This window comes from Schistocerca serialis, chromosome 4 (genome assembly GCF_023864345.2).
Source record: "Schistocerca serialis cubense isolate TAMUIC-IGC-003099 chromosome 4, iqSchSeri2.2, whole genome shotgun sequence".
Lineage (NCBI taxonomy): Eukaryota > Metazoa > Arthropoda > Insecta > Orthoptera > Acrididae > Schistocerca > Schistocerca serialis.
The window spans coordinates 207806964-207823723 of record NC_064641.1 but is presented as its reverse complement, the minus strand read 5'-3'; the positions used below and the strand labels follow the sequence as shown (position 1 = coordinate 207823723).

Here is a 16760-nt window from a genome sequence, read left to right as displayed (position 1 = left end):
ACAAACTTGTTACAGGAAGTTTAATTTGCTATGAAATCCAACAATTTGAAACAACTGTAACTTAAATAGTAGAAATTTTATTAGTGATCACCTTAAAAAGGATTATATTCATACATAAGATAGAACAACAAAAATAAATTGCAGTCACGAGACAAGGTTTGGAAATGGTGGTAAAGAATGAGTTAAAATGCAAGTTGCGAAGAAAGGGGAAATTAGTGAACAAACGAAAAGAGAAAAAAGTGTCACAGGGTGAAGATGGGAGCATTTATTTTCCTATTGGACAGAGAGAAACTGACCATAGGTTAGTTTTCAAGGAAAAAGTTGTGGTTGGTAGAAGTTCAGCTTCTTAAACGCTACATGGCACTGAATTTTGTACAAAGTACAGGGTGGGTTAACCCCAGAGTAAGAGTTTGCAAATGCTTTTATTTTATGGGTGGGTACTGCTAGGATAACGCAGTCTTACTTATCTACAAGTGAGACTTTATGTTGTGTTTATGACAACATGGCAGACATTTGATCTCTGATGTGAGGTACTGGGGTGTACGCACTTTCAGGCGATTATGATATTGGTGGAGCATGTATTAGTCACATAACTAATATGACTGCAGTCATCATTAAGTAGGTGTATGAGGCACTTGCATGGAATCAATTTTGCCAGTGTAATGAACATAAGCAGTTATAGTCAGCTCGAACAGTAAAGAGCTTTCAGTACTCATGCCACAATTAATTGCATTGCTATAGTAGAGGTTCAGCAGAAAAAGGTTTATTCATGTTTATGTTTTGTGCCCTGTGGAAATATGTTTCTAAATTTCTGGAGGTTATACAGGAAATTAGTTTCCCTGTGCATGGTAACAGTACAAGACCAGTTGAGGTGTCCATACCAAGTTACACCCAGCTCCTTCACAGTTATTTGATATGATATTGGGATGCTAGCAAGAAGTTGTTCACAGAATTGAGAACTAACTTATTTCAGATGGGATGCAATAATTATTTAGGACTTTTTCACTTTTAGTTTAATCCTAGGCTTCACACCCACCTGACCACTGAAGATAGATTGGCATTCATCTGAATGGTGGAAGTACTGATATCTTACAGTCTGACAGCTCAGTGAAGCTGAAAGTTGTTGTTATTGAAATGATATTTACAGGACAGAAAGAACGTCATGTCAAAAGTTGGATTTGCATAAGTATTTAATCAGTTGATACCAAACAATATATTGCAGGACTTTGAATGTGCTGGGGTATGAACATTAATCATATAGGTCTTGACACTCTGACAGGTGATGATTCAGAACTTTATTGGTGCCAAATAATCAGTGAGTTGTCAATATATGGCAAAATTCCTGAACTCACTTAAACTTCTTGGTTCCCTGACAAAGATACTACTGTGCTACTATGATATCTCAGGAATTGAAAAGATAACTGCATAGAAACTAAAAGACAAAGAAAATGGGAATTTCAGGATGGAATAACAACTACATGGAGAGGATTGACCGCTGCTCAACACAAGTCACAGAAAAGCGTAGTGAGTAAGAATACTACAGATATTTTTCAGTTATGTTTATGTTGTTCTTCTCCACACACACACACACACACACACACACACACACACACACACACGGCCCGACTTACAGAAAACGCACATATGCCAGTGTAGAGAGAACCCTTCCAAATTTTAACTCACATTACTGTTGATCAGTGTGGGACCATTTGTGATGCTACAAATGTCAATACAATAGCTATTCTTACCATACATGATCCAACAAGTCATGTTTAATATAAGAGACTGCATAAACCATCCTTCATTGGAATTCTTCCAAATTGGGTAGCAGTGGAAGCATATAACTTCATAAAGAATTCATATGGAGTTAAATAAGATGACCTTGGGGCCAAAGAAGACAAGGAGAGTCATAACAGGAACTACATCCAATCCATTGCTGAAGCAGTTAGGCACTGAGGTCATCACAAGTGTCTGAAAATAAGTGTGGTCGAGCACCATCTCATTGCAAAATGAAGTCCCCGCTATCTTGCTGTAATTCTGGTATAAGCTAATGCTGCAGCCTATCTGGGTATACAAAACCAATCACTGTTTTCTCTACAAAAATTGGCCCATTAACTTTTTGAGGGGACATGGCACAAAAGACATTAACATTTGATGAATGACAAGTTTGTTCCACAGTCTCAGTGGCTGTTCTGTGCCTGAAACATGCACTTTATGACGATTCATCCTTCCAGATAAACAAAACACATTTTCAGTACTGAAAACCAACTTCTGTGAAAAACCATCTTCATACAGTAGGCACTGCAAGTTATTGCAAGAGTCAGAACAAAGGTCATTTTCCTGAGTAGTCACCAGATTTTACAGACAAAAATTTATGTAAGATGTGCCAGACAGTTGACTGTGGTATCTGCAGTTTTCTGCTTTCACCTGTTGTCAGTTTCTTAGGGCACCTGATGAATTATCACCACACACAGTCCACCTTTTGTGCTCATAGTCCTGGGCCATCTGTTTTCCCACATTACCCAAACAGTCTGTCTAACAGAATGTGTTGTACCATCCACGGACTGTTTTATCTGTTGGAGCTTTGACCTAATATTTGTCTCAAAAACATCACTGAACCATCACAACTGACTCAGATTTACTGAATTCAGGGACACAAAATCCATGCATTGCTCCATTGTATGCAATATTCTGACACACCTACACCTTAGACACACACTCTGCAAGTACTACATGAATTGAAAATGAGAGAGATGTATTGTGGTTTTGGCACAGTTATCTTCTGAAATCCCAAAGGTACTTCTGAATGGCTCTTTATATTCAGTCCTGGTAAGAAAGTATCTTGCTCCTTTGCTGATAAATGAATTATGTCAAATGGACAACAGGGATCATATTCAAAAATGTTTAAGGTCAAATCTGAAGCCCAAAAGTTACAAAGGACACCAAAAGCTGCAAAATGTGGCTAAGCAGGATATTTGAAATTCTAAACAGCCACTTTTAATGTGCCATGAGACAAATACAAAATTTCTGTGGAAGTATTTCTGAAGTTTGTGTATCCACCTCTGTAGCTGTGTCTGCTAAAGCATGCCTGTATCAGGACATTCAAATTCGAGGTAAGCTAGTTCATATCCTGATGGAATACATTTTTACTGGCAGTATTTGGCTGCCAAGGTCAGGAGAGGTGAAGCCATAAAATTACTGATCACACTTTGCATACATACCCTGGTTAAATTTCATATCTGTCCAAGATATCTCATGAAATAAGGGCATATGAGACACTGTTGACGGTAATCTTTCTGTTTAATGGGGAGTTTCAGCCCAGTGGCTCCCTTGGTGCTCTTGGAGAGGAAGTGGTTACATGCCTGTGCTATCACTGGATTTCATCATCTATCTTCTCATACTGTAATAATACTAAACAAACATGACTTTACACTATACACACAGCCATTACATTCACCTACACTCAACAAATACACACGAAAGACAACTCTCAAATATTTGTGAGGAAACGATCCATTGAGTGTGGCAATTTTGATTACTGGTTGAAGCTACATCTTGGGGTCTCCTGGACAGCAATGCTATAGGCCTCTTTCTATGTAGCTTGTATGTTGGAAGGACAAAATAAGAAACTGGTTTTCATGTTTCATCTGACGTACTGAATCAATTCTTTTGGCACCAGTCAGCCACCATGCTTCAAAACACCATCCTCTGCAAGTATGTCGATAACATGTCTATGTGTGCACCTAGAAAAGTGAAAATAAACAAAAAAAGCACCAATGAGACACTCTTCTGAAGCAGTAGGCAATGATGCTATCAACATTACTATGATCAAGAATCTACTTGTCACTAATACTAGTCTTGACTGGCATATTTTTCTCTTGTGAATGGGATGTATTATATTCAGTGGGAAAGTAATGTATTTTGTTGTAATTCTAAGAACAAGCCACAGTCACCTTATGATTAACACCTATTTAAAAAAAAAAAAGGCAGCTAGAAGTTAAATGGACCCCTGAGTAGAGGTGATTTCTTTATTTTTCATACATATGTCACTACTACAAATTTCTAAAGTCAGAAAACATTCATTGAGAAATCAACTGATTCAAAAATTTCATATATTGCCCTGTTGAGTCAATATAAGATTTTAATATTCAATTAGAAATATCATTATAACTAGTACAACTCTACTTCTGTGGAGCAGGCTGATTCTGAACTCTACTTAGTGCCTTCATATAATAAACCTGGGCCAGCTGGTACAACAAACAGTGTTCATGACAGTAAATATAATGCATCAGTATTTGCTTGTGCATTAGGAAGTGCAATGTTTGCTGCCACTGCCTGGAAGTAATCATAAATTTTAATGGACACACAATTTAATTGGTCATGATTTTTTACAGTACCACAGCCTGCAAACTCAATTGAACTTATCCCATGTTTTTTTTAGTTTGAATTAATGCTTTATTTTCTACCCACAGTATAAGTAACACACTGTGAATTCACAATGCTTCTGTCAGAATTAGGTAGAGGCTTCTGTTTCAGCACAAGATGCATGTTATCCATTTACATCTACAGAGAAGTGTATGGCACATGGTTCTTCCTATTGTGCCATGTATTAGGGTTTCTTCCCATTCCATTCTCATATCAAGTGTAATAAAAATGGTCGCTAAAATGTCTCTTTGCAACCAATAATTAATCTAACATTGTCTTTGAGAATGCTGTGGGAGCAGTATGTAAAGAACTGTAGTATATTCCTAGATAAATTGAAACTTTGTAAGGAAGCTTTTATGAGACAGTTGACATTTATTTTTAAGTGTCTGCCAGTTTAGATTTTTCAGTATCATTATGCTGGTATCCCATGTGTCAAACAAATTGCTGCCCTTCTCAGTATATGTTTATTATCGTCTTGTTTGTCCTGTTTTGTAGAGATCCCATGCACTTCAGTAATATTCTAGGGATGATTGCACAAATGTTTTGTAAGCAGTCTCCTTCATAGACCAATTAAGTTTTTTCAGTAACCTACTAATGAAGCCAAGTTTGCTAACTACTCTGTCCACAACTGAGCCTCTTTGATCATTCCATTTTGAATTCCCACATACTGCGTCTAAGTATTTGTACGAGTTGACTGATCATGATTTTAAATAATTGACAATGTAGTCATAGGCTACTACAAGGAATAGTCAAATGAAAATGAGACAGATGGTAAAAAGGAAAGGGGCCATGTGTTACCAAGGTTTTTTGACTATGATACAAAGATTTCACTGTGAAGTCCTTACATATGCTCCATGCAGTCCCAATCTCTCCCCATGTGATTTTCATATTTTTGGAGCCATGAAAAAGACATTCATTGTCATTGATTTTCTTTGGATGGAGAGGTGCATGCCTGGGTACAACTGTGGTTCTGTAGGCAACCACAAACATTTTTTCCATGAAGGGATTGACTGTCTTGTCTCACGGTACAATAAATGTGTTAATAGTTATGGTGGTGATAAACTGTTTACATACTTTTTTCCGTCTGTCTCATTTTCATTTGACTGCCCACTACATTACTGGATTTTTTTGAATTGAACCATTTTAATTACTGAACAGTTAAACAAATTGATTATATTCGCATCACTTTGATTTCTTAACAAAATCTGTTGGGGTACTGGTGCAGCTTCTTTACAGATAATACTTCATTATAGATAACTGTATGATCTGCAAAGCATCTGAGGTTCCTGTTAATATTATCTGCCAGGTTAGTAATATGCATCATCAACTGCATGGAGCCCAACCATCACACTTGCACTGGGCATGTTTGAAGATTCTTTACAAGTGTGGTAACACTGACTCCCATCCATACCAAGAAATCCTCAACCTAGTAACAAAGTTTGTGTCATGCCCCATATGATGGTATTTTCCATGCAGATTGGCATGAAGGATGTCACTGGTTTTGAGATAATTCATTTAGTTTGATCTCAGAATACATCCTAGAATTTTATTTTACAGCAGATCAGTGTGAATGATGGTGGATGGTAAAATTTGACACAGTGTTACTCTTTTGTAGGCAGGTGTGATTTATATTTTCTTCCAACCACTGGACGTAGATTTTTGGTGAAGGGATCTAAAGTAAGTAATAGGTGAGAGAAAGGGTAATTCAAAATGGATTAAAAATTTATGAGAGTTATAGTAGATGTAAATACTGGAAGTCTGACAAATTTCAAGTAAGTAAACGCTCTACAAAGTATTATTTAATTGTGACAGAATTTTAGATAAGCAAATTGTAGCCTTGACATGTCTTCTGTACATCAGAGCCAGCAAGTTCTGCAACTGCAGACAGTAGCTCCAAATTGTGCACATGAGGATGTCAGGAATGGTGCTGATGTCTACTTTGTTGTGAAGATAGTGAAAGTATTGTGAGGGCTTTCTGTTGGCCATTTCTTCTTTAGATAATACCTGGTGAATGCAATCTTCCTGTAAAGCTACTAAATGACATATGAGCCCTGCTTTTAAGTTTGTCATAGGTAGTTTCTGTCTGAGGAACTGTTATTATGTCTTGGACCACCATAGCATATCGACGGTTGAGCTAGCTTACAACCAAAGAAAATTTAGTGTTTCCAGAATGAGATTTTCACTCTGCAGTGGACTGTGCAACGATGTGAAACTTACTGGCAGATTAAAACTGTGTGCCGGACCGAGACTCAAACTCGGAACCTTTTGCCTTTCGTGGGGGCAAGTGCTCTGCCATTCGAGTTACCCAAGCACAACTCATGACACGCCCTCACAGCTTCAATTCTGCCAGTACCTCATCTCCTACCTTCCAGACTTCACAGAAGCTCTTCGTGAAGCCTGCAGAACTAGCACTCCTGGAAGAAATGATATTGTAGAGACATGGCTTAGTCACAGCCTGGGGGATGTTTCCAGAATGAGATTTTCACTCTGCAGCAGAGTGTGTGCTGATATGAAACTTACTGGCAGATTAAATCTGCGTGCTGGACCGAGGCTCATAAAATACTTGCCCGCGAAAGGCAAAGGTCCTGAGTTCGAGTCTCTGTCCGGCACATAGTTTTAATCTGCCAGAAGTTTCATTTCATCACACACTCTGTTGCAGAGTGAAAATCTCATTCTGGAAACATCTCCCAGGCTGTGGCTAAGCCATGTCTCCGAAATATCCTTTCTTCCAGGAGTGCTAGTACTTCTGTGAAGTTTGGAAGGTAGGACGAGGTATTGGCAGAATTGAAGCTGTGAAGGCAGGTCATGAGTTGTGCTTGGATAGCTAAGATAGCAGAGCACTTGCCTGCGAAAGGCAAAGGTCCTGAGTTAAAGTCTCGGTCCGGCACACAGTTTTAAACTGCCAGGAAGTTTTAAAATTTAGTGTTATCGGTTATATCGGTGTAGGAATTTCTGTCCTCCACCTGAACGAACCACAATATAGAATTGTGCCAGGCACAATGCCATTGATGATTCCATCACTGTTTGTTAACCATGTACAACAAAAATTCTTATTTGGGTCACCACTGATGGGATGTGTAATTACATGGAACCATACCATACTCAATCTTCCATTCAATGAAAAATGAGATGGAACTTACACAGATTTATTAACTCCCAAAACCAAATTACTGAGTTAGGTGCAGGCATTGTTTTTTATTAAGAGTAACAGAACATTTCTAACAAAGAGTAAAAATCAGTAGTTGCTCTGTTATTCTAAGAACAAATGTGGTGTGTGACTACAGGCATATCATCATGCTCCAAATTATGAAAATTCTCAGCATCAGGATGACATTCTTCTGTCTTCGCACTTGCACACAAACTGTGCCAAACAACACGTGGGATTTTCACAAGTGAAATTAAATGAAATGATCGTATGGCATTGTTGACTGGGAGGCCCCATGCGGGGAAGTTCGGCCGCCGTATTGCAAGTCCTTTTAAGTTGACGCCACTTCGGTGACTTGCGAGTCAATGATGATGATGATGATGATGATGATGAAATGATGATCAACACACAACACCCAGTCATCACGAGGCAGAGAAAATCCCTGACCCCACCGGGAATCAAACCCAGGACCCCGTGCGCAGGAAGCAAGAATGCTACCGCAAGACCACGAGTTGCGGACTGCACAAGTGACTATCATACGTGCCAACTGCAGTATCAGCATGTAGGAGTCACTACAAGGTTGTTCTATCTATAGTCCTATTTCTTCTTCTTCTACTTCACTGTGTGAGGAATCTGTTTTTTTTTTTTTTTTTTTTATACCTTGTAGAGTTTTGTGGGAGGTACTGTCACCTATCATCATATGAATCAAGTTTTTGGTTTTGGTTTTCTTTCTAAAAATTGTGCCTAACGTTTAGTGTACATTAGAACCATATATTATTTGTAGTGACTCAAGAGGTTTTGTGGAGAATAGCTCCCATGTACTATGTGCCATGTTGGTACTGCAAAGAGCTGGAAGCAAAACTATAGCCATTATTTTACCAAGAGGATGCAGCTCTTACTGTATGACTTACTAATAATAACACTCTCTTCAGTAAAATATTCCAAAAACTAAAATAGTTCCCCATTTACCTATCCAATTGGGCAATGCTCAGGAGGATGTTACCAGAAGAAAAAGGAAAAAAGGCCTTTTACAGGTTAAGTGTGGAATGTTAGATTCTTCCTGCCATCACACTTCAATAATATGTACCATATCCAATTTCATCCTATCCATTTCCCTTTTTCAAATTTTTCTAATTTGTGCCTGAAAGGCACCTGTAAGAGGCCTTTTCTTTTTTCTTCCTTCTTCTTCTGGTAACGTCCTCCTGAGCAGTGCCAACTGGATAGGTAAATGGGGCACTATTTTAGTTTTGGAATATTTTACCGAAGAGAGTGTTACTATTAGTAAGTCATACAGTAAGAGCTGCATCCTCTTGGTAAAATAATGGCTCTAGTTTTCCTTCCAGCTCTTTGCAGTACCAACATGGCACATAGTACATGGAAGCTATTCTCCACAAAACCTCAACTGCAGAAGAAATTCAAAAAAACTCTCTAAAAAGTAAGAACTCTGCAGTGGTTGATAATATATCTAGTAATTTATTGAAATATTCTTGTGTGGATAAGGGACATTCTCTACCATATTTTAAATGCTTCCCTTCAGAAAGGTGTAGTTCCCAGTAGACTTTTCAAGTATGCCATTGTGAAGCCCCAGTACAAAAAGGGCGATAAAGCTGAACTGACTATTGACCTCTCTCTTTGGTTCCCCCTTCGGGTACGGGGTAAGAATATGCCCAAGATATTCCTGCCTGTCGTAAGAGGTGACTAAAAGGAGTCCCTCCCACTCAAGGGCGTAGTTTGTGCCTGCATTCGGAGACGGATGGTTCAACCACTTACATTTGTGGTCATTTTGGTTTATCGCTTATTCTGGTTTCTTCCTTCCTTTGTTTGTTTCCTTTGTTTGTTTCCTTTCTTTGTCCTTCTTCCTCTCTCACTGTCTTTCTTACTTTCTACCTTGCCTTCTTCTCATTGCCTTCTTGTCCACCCTATGGTCACTGCCTCGGCATTTGAGACAGCATGTCCTCTCTCTCCCTCTCCCATGCCAGTTGGTCCCTCCATCTCTTTCTTGGGAAGTGTGACCTGAGGTGTAAACATTCACCTAAGGTGAGAGCGCCCTCTGAGAGGGTTCCCACAAGGAAGGAGCGTGCCATCGGAGATGCTGGAAATCATGGGGGATTCATCCGCAATGGATTTCTCTTCTCCTTCTTCTCTCTCAACTTCTGCCCAAAAATGGAAACTTGACCAGCCACCAGTGACAAAAGTACTACCGCCTGCCCCAAAGCTCCTCATAGTTTCTAGATCTGAGGACAGAAAGGATTTTTCATCTGTAAACCCTTCCGTTATTCAGAATGGCGTAGATGCCATAGCCGGATCTGTCAAGTCTTGTACCAGGATGCATACCAGTACTTTGTTGTTGGAAACTGAGATCGCCTTTCAGGCACAAAAACTCCTTTGGGCCACACTCCTGTACACGTTCCCTGTCCGGGTGGTGGTTCACCGCACTTTGAATTCGTTGCTTGGTGTGGTATCTACTAGATCACTCAACGGATTGACTAACGAGGAGATTCAGTCTTTCCTCGCTGAGCAGGGCATGACAGCTGTCCATAGGGTCATGAAAAAGGTCGACAATGACTTTGTACTGACCAGGACTCTTTCTTGGCCTTTGATAGTGTTCAGCTGCCGTCGTGCATCAAAGCCAGCTATGAGGTTATTTCTGTTCGCCCCTATGTCCCGACACCTATGCGCTGCTACCAGAGTCAGCATTTTAACCACACCCACCAGTCTTGTTCTAATGTGGCTAAATGCATCACTTGTTGCAGGGACGCCTTTGAGGGTGACTGTTCACCGCCGTCTCCTCATTGCGTGAACTGTCAGGGTGACCACGCAGCATGCTCTCGCGACTGTCCCATCTAAAAGGATAAATGCTGTACACAGGAAATTCGGGTCAAAGAGAAAGTGTCCACCTCCGATGCTCACAAGCTTTTTGCTAGTAGGAAGCCCATGCTGCACCCAGTGGGGAAATACAGTACGGTCCTTGCCTCTCCTCGGCCTACCAGGGAGGTATTGACACAGACATGCGATCTGACCTTTAGCACTACGGTCATCCATTCGGCCAGTGCTAAGATCGCCCGGTCAACATTTCCTCTTCCTCCCGTCACCCCTAAGATGCAAGCACCTTCATCAGCTTCTGCCAAGACTAAGACCCAGAAGTCAGATGCACGGGCCTTCAAGAAGGAACCGTCCCATGAAGACTTCTTACGTACCCCGAACTCCAAGCCATCAACCAATACTTTGACTAAATGACCTTCCAAGAAGGCTCAGAGGATGAAAAGTTCTCCTTCTCCGCCACGGCGCATTTCTTCTTCTGCACCACCCAGCGGTTGCCGCCCCAGGCCTTCAAGAAGGAACCGTCCCATGAAGACTTCTTACGTACCCTGAACTCCCATCCATCAACCAATACTTCGACTAAACGACCTTCCAAGAAGGCTCAGAGGATGAAAAGTTCTCCTTCTCCGCCACGGCGCATTTCTTCTTCTGCACCACCCAGCGGTTGCCGCCCCAGGCCATCATCCATTTCGCCCGGCCGCACTGCTGGTAGCCAAACATCTGGCCGTACACTGGCGGATGAAGCTTCCCCTCCCGACCATCTTAACAAGGTGGCCAACAAACCTATTGAAAAAATGGACGATGACTCTCTGCCTATTGATAGCGGCAGCAGTGCTAGCTCGAAGCCAGGCCCTCAGCAGCCTTCGAGGTGACCCCTTCTTGCTTCTCCTTTTTCTTTTTCTTCTCACGATGGCACTTCTTCATTGGAATATTCGTGGCATTCGCTCCAACCGAGTGGACTTAAAGTTGCTGCTACGCTTGCACTGTCCACTCGTAGTAGCTCTCCAGGAAACAAAGCTATGCCCATGCAATCGTATTGACTTGGCACACTATACCTCTGTGCGTTTTGACGTCCCCCTGTGGCAGGTATTCCGGCTCATGGAGGGGTTATGTTGCTGGTCCGGGATGATATCTACTACAATCCCATCACATTGCACACCGATCTGTAGGCAGTTGCAGTCCAAATTACTCTCCCCACTTTCACATTTTCCATTTGTACTGTTTACACTCCATCATCGTCTGCCGTTACTAGAGCAGACATGATGCAAATTTTTGCTCAGCTACTTGCACCATTTTTGTTGACTGGAGACTTCAATGCCCACCATCCCCTTTGGGGCGCTCCAGCATCCTGCCCGAGAGACCTTTTCAACCACCTCAATCTTGTCTGCCTCAATACTGGTGCCCCTACTTGTCTTTCGGACACAACTCACGCCTATTCCCATTTAGACCTCTCTATATGTACTACCCAACTTGCGTGTCAGTTCGAGTGGTACACTCTTTCTGATAAGTATTCGAGCGACCACTTCCCTTGTGTTATCTGTCTACTGCATCATACCCCATCTCCATGCTCAACTAGTTGGAACATCTCCAAAGCAGACTGGGGGCTCTTCTCTTTTCATGGCGACATTTCAGGATCAAAACTTCGCAAGCTGCAATAGTCAGGTCGCACACCTCATGGAAGTCATTCTCACTGCTGCTGAATACTCCATCCCTCATACTACTACTTCTCCGCATCGCATACCGGTCCCCTGGTGGACTGGTAGAGCATGTAGAGACGCTATACGTGCTCCTCGATGTGCTTTACGCAGCTTTAAACGCCACCCTACGATAGTGAATTGTATTAATTATAAACGATTACGTGCGCAGTGTTGTCATGTTATTAAAGAAAGCAAGAAAGCCAGCTGGGCTGCTTTCACAAGCTCCTTCAACAGTTTTACTCCTTCTTCTGTTGTCTGGGGTAGCCTGCATTGGCTATCTGGCACTAAGGTCCACTCACCAGTTTTTGGCTTCATGGTCGCGAATGATGTCCTTGTGGCCCCTGAGGATGTCTCCAATGCCTTTGGCTGATTTTTCGCAGAGGTTTTGAGCTCCACTCATTACCACCCAGCCTTCCTCCCCCGAAAACAGGCAGAGGAGGCAAGGCCACCTAACTTCCACTCCTCAAATCATGAAAGTTATAATGCCTCATTCACCATGCGGGAACTCAAAAGTGCACTTGCCCGGTCATGGTCCTCTGCTCCAGGGCCAGATTCTATTCATATTCAGATGCTGAAGAACCTTTCTCTGCAGGTAAAGGTTTTCTTCTTCATACTTATAATTGCATCTGGATTGAGGGTCATGTTCCGACATGCTGGCGTGAATCTATTATTGTCCTGATTCCTAAGCTGGGGAAGGACAAGCACTTGCCTTCCAGTTATCGACCCATTTTTGTTACCAGCTGTGTCTGTAAGGTGATGGAACGAATGGTTAACTCTTATTTGGTTTGGCTGATCGAATCTCGACGCCTACTTACCAATGTACAATGTAGATTTCATAGGTGCCACTCTGCTGTTGCCCATCTGGTTACCTTGTCAACCTTCATTATGAGTAACTTCTTGTGGAAGCGCCAGATGGTGGCAGTGTTCTTTGATTTGGAGAAGGCTTAAGACACTTGTTGGAGGGCAGGCATTCTCCACACCATGCATACATGGGGCCTTCGCGGTCACCTCCCTCTTTTTATTCGTGAATTTTTAATGCATCGAAAGTTTAGGGTACGTGTGGGTTCTATCCTGTCTGACACCTTTCACCAGGAGAATGGGGTGCTACAGGGCTCAGTTTTGAGCGTTGCTCTTTTCACCATAGCGATCAATCCAATAATGGATTGCCTCTCAGGTGATGCATCAGGCTCCCTTTTTGTGGATGATTTTACCATCTACTGCAGCGCGCAGCATACATGTTTCCTGGAGCACTGTCTTCAGTGTTGTCTTGACCATCTTTACTCCTTGAGTGTCACCAATGGCTTCCATTTTTCTGCTGAGAAGACGATCTGTGTTAACTTCTGGCGCTACAAAGAGTTTCTGCCACCGTCCTTACATCTCGGTCCCATTGCTCTCCCATTTGTGGAGACAACGAAATTTTTAGGTCTTACATTTGACAGGAAACTTAACTGGTCTCCACATGTGTCATATTTGGCTGACCGTTGTACCCGTTCCCTAAATGTCCTCCGTATTCTCAGCAGTACTTTGTGGGGAGCGGATCGAACCATCCTCCTTCGCCTATATCGGTCGATCGTCCGCTCAAAGCTGGATTATGGGAGCTTTCTATACTCCTGTGCACAGCCGTCCATCTTACACCACCTCAACTCTATACAACATCGGGGGTTACGTCTCACGATCAGAGCATTCTATACTAGTCCCGTCGAGAGTCTCCATGCTGAAGCCAGTGAATTGCCACTAACCTACCAGCGCAATATACTGCTTTGTTGGTATGCCTGTCGGCTATTATCAATGCCTGACCACCCGTCTTATCGTTCCTTTTTTGACGACTCTCTCGACCATCAGTACAGGTTGTATGTATCTGCCCTGCTGCCCCCTGGAGTTTGCTTTCGTGACCTCCTCCAGCAACTTGATTTTCCACTCCCTGCAACCTTTAGAGTGGGCGAGAGCCAAATGCCACCTTGGCTCCAGGCTCAGGTTCACGTTCACCTTGACCTCAGCTTGCTCCCAAAGGAGGTTACCCCAGCTTCGGTATTCTGCTCGTAGTTTGTCGAACTTTGTTCAAAGTTCATTAATACAATCTTCATTTATACAGATGGCTCTAAGACCAATGACGGTGTCGGGTGTTCTTTTATTGTTGGGGCACACAGTTTCAAATACCGGCTCTATGGCCATTGTTTGGTCTTCACAGCTGAGCTATTTGCCCTCTATCAGGCTGTTCTTTACATCTGCCGCCACCGACATTCTGCTTATGTCATCTGCTCTGATTCCCTTAGAGCCATCCAGAGCCTCGGTGATCTGTATCTGGTTCACCCTTTCGTGCACCAGATCAAATGCTCTCTTCAGCAGCTGGCAGACGATGGTTCTCCGGTCATCTTTATGTGGGTTCCTGGCCATGTCGGTATCCCTAGGAACGAAGCTACAGATGCTGCGGCCAAGGCTATGGTCCTCCAGCCTAAGACAGCTTCTTGTTGTGTGCCTTCATCTGATTTTAGCAGGGTCATTTGTCAGCGCATTTTATCGCTGTGGCATGCCGATTGGTCTACATTTACTGAAAACAAGCTTCGGGCCTTGAAACCTCTCCCCATGGCTTGGACGACCTCTTCATGCCATTCTTGGCAGGAGGAGGTCGTTTTGGCCCGGTTACGGATTGGACACTGCCGGTTCAGCCACTGCCATCTGCTGATGGCTGCACTGGCGCCGTTCTGCCCACGTTGGCAATTGCTGATGGTACACCACATTTTAACGTCCTGTCCGAATTTTAATACACTGCACATTGATCTTGGCCTGCCATGTACTCTGGATGAAATTTTAGCGGATGACCCAGGAGTAGCTGCTCGTGTTCTTCGTTTTATCCACTTGACAAACCTGTCTAAGGACATTTGATTATGCTGTTTTCTTTTAATCCCTTGCCTGTTAATGTGCCTTTTATTGTGTTGTCCTTTTTAGTTGCTGTTTTAACATTGTGCCTTGCAGTGCATTCATAATTTAGTCTGGGTGCTAATGACCACTGTAGTTGTGCACCCTAAAACCACAAAAAAATAAATCTCTCTTTGCTGACAGCTTTCTCCAAAATTCTAAAAAAGCTAATACATGTAAGAATTACTGATCATCTCATAAAGAATGGAGTTCTCAGCAAGAACCAGTTTGGCCTTCAAAAGGGCCGTTCAACAGAAGACGCAGTTGCAAGTGAAGTCCTAGAAACCCTTAATGAAAAAATGCTAGCACTTGGTGTCTTCTGTGATTTATCCAAAGCATTTGACTGTGTTGATCACCAGTTTCTCTTGCAAAAAGCAAAATTAGTAGGAATAAATGGTGTTGCAGACAATTGGCTAGTCGTACCTCCAAGACAGAAAACAAAAAGTTGTCTTGAATAGCTCAGGTGGAGTATGTGATGTTTCCTCACATTCTGAATGGATTTCCATTACATGTGGAGTGCCTCAGGGCTCAATTCTTGGGGCATTATTATTCCTGATTTTTATAAATGATATACTGTCATGTGCAAGCCTGCCATGTAAATTTACATTATTTGCTGATGATACCACAATTTTTATGAGCAGTAAAACAGATATTAATCTTGAGGAACTCAGTCATAGATGTGGTTAATTAGTTCAAGGTTGATGGTCTCTCATTAAATTCCAGTAAGAACAGTTTTATTCAGTTCTGTACAAAAAGAGAGATAAGTGTGACATGTGGTAATCAGCCAATAGAAAGAATGGAAACAACAAAGTTTCTTGGAGTGGACATTGACAAGAAAATGAACTGGTCTTCACATATTATAGATCTCTGTAAGAGGCTTAGCTCTGCTACACATGCTTTACAGGTTGTCACCACATGTGTTGAACTTAACACTGAAAAAGTGACATACTATGGCTATTTCAAGCTTTTGTGGATTGTGCCCAAGAGACTCATATAGATACAGCTTTCGAAAACTTAAAATACACACAACAACATGCCAATATATTTTTTCTCATGTGTTTTGTTTGTAAAAATATAGAGATATTTCAACCAAACAGTAATTATCATGAGGATAACACACGGAGGAAGAATTACATACACATCGAGCATAGAAATTTGAGCTTGGCATGAAAGGGTGTCCACTACACTGGAACAAAACTCTTCAATGCTCTTCCTCCTGAAATAAAGACAGAGATTCATAACAAGAGTAAGTTTAGGAAAGCACTAAAATTTTTTCTGCTAAAAAAAGCTTTTTACAGTCTAGATGAATTTTTAACTAAATAAATTGTAAAATTTTAATATTATATAATACAAGTTGACATAATGCCACTAAGAATACTTGAGCTCTGTATATTTGTGTGCTCTGTATCTGTTTTCTGTAGTGCTTTAATGATTCTAAGAAAATATGTTTTTTCTTTTTTCTGTAATGCTGCTCAAAGAATTTATTGTATAAATTTTTATATAATTATGTACTCAAATGTCTGTATATGCTATAAGATTATCATATTGTATTTGTTAAAAACTGACTCGTTCCACGTCCTCAAGAACCCAACACAGTTGGACCTATCGAACACAACACAAAATAAAGTCAATCAAATCAATCAAGCAGCAGAGAATTCAACAATAGGCATGAAGGTTGTAGTAAATTCCAGACAATAATTTGAACTAGTACAAAAACTATTAATTACTTATAAATAAGTGTTTAATGATTTTTTTTT

General features: G+C 41.4%; 1 protein-coding gene across 2 annotated transcripts in view; it reads left to right on the top strand.

Annotated features, from left to right (window-relative positions):
• LOC126475492 (uncharacterized) overlaps positions 1 to 16760 on the top strand; it is a 206276-nt gene that overhangs the window by 148381 nt on the left and 41135 nt on the right. The gene's annotated exons all lie outside the window — the stretch shown is intronic.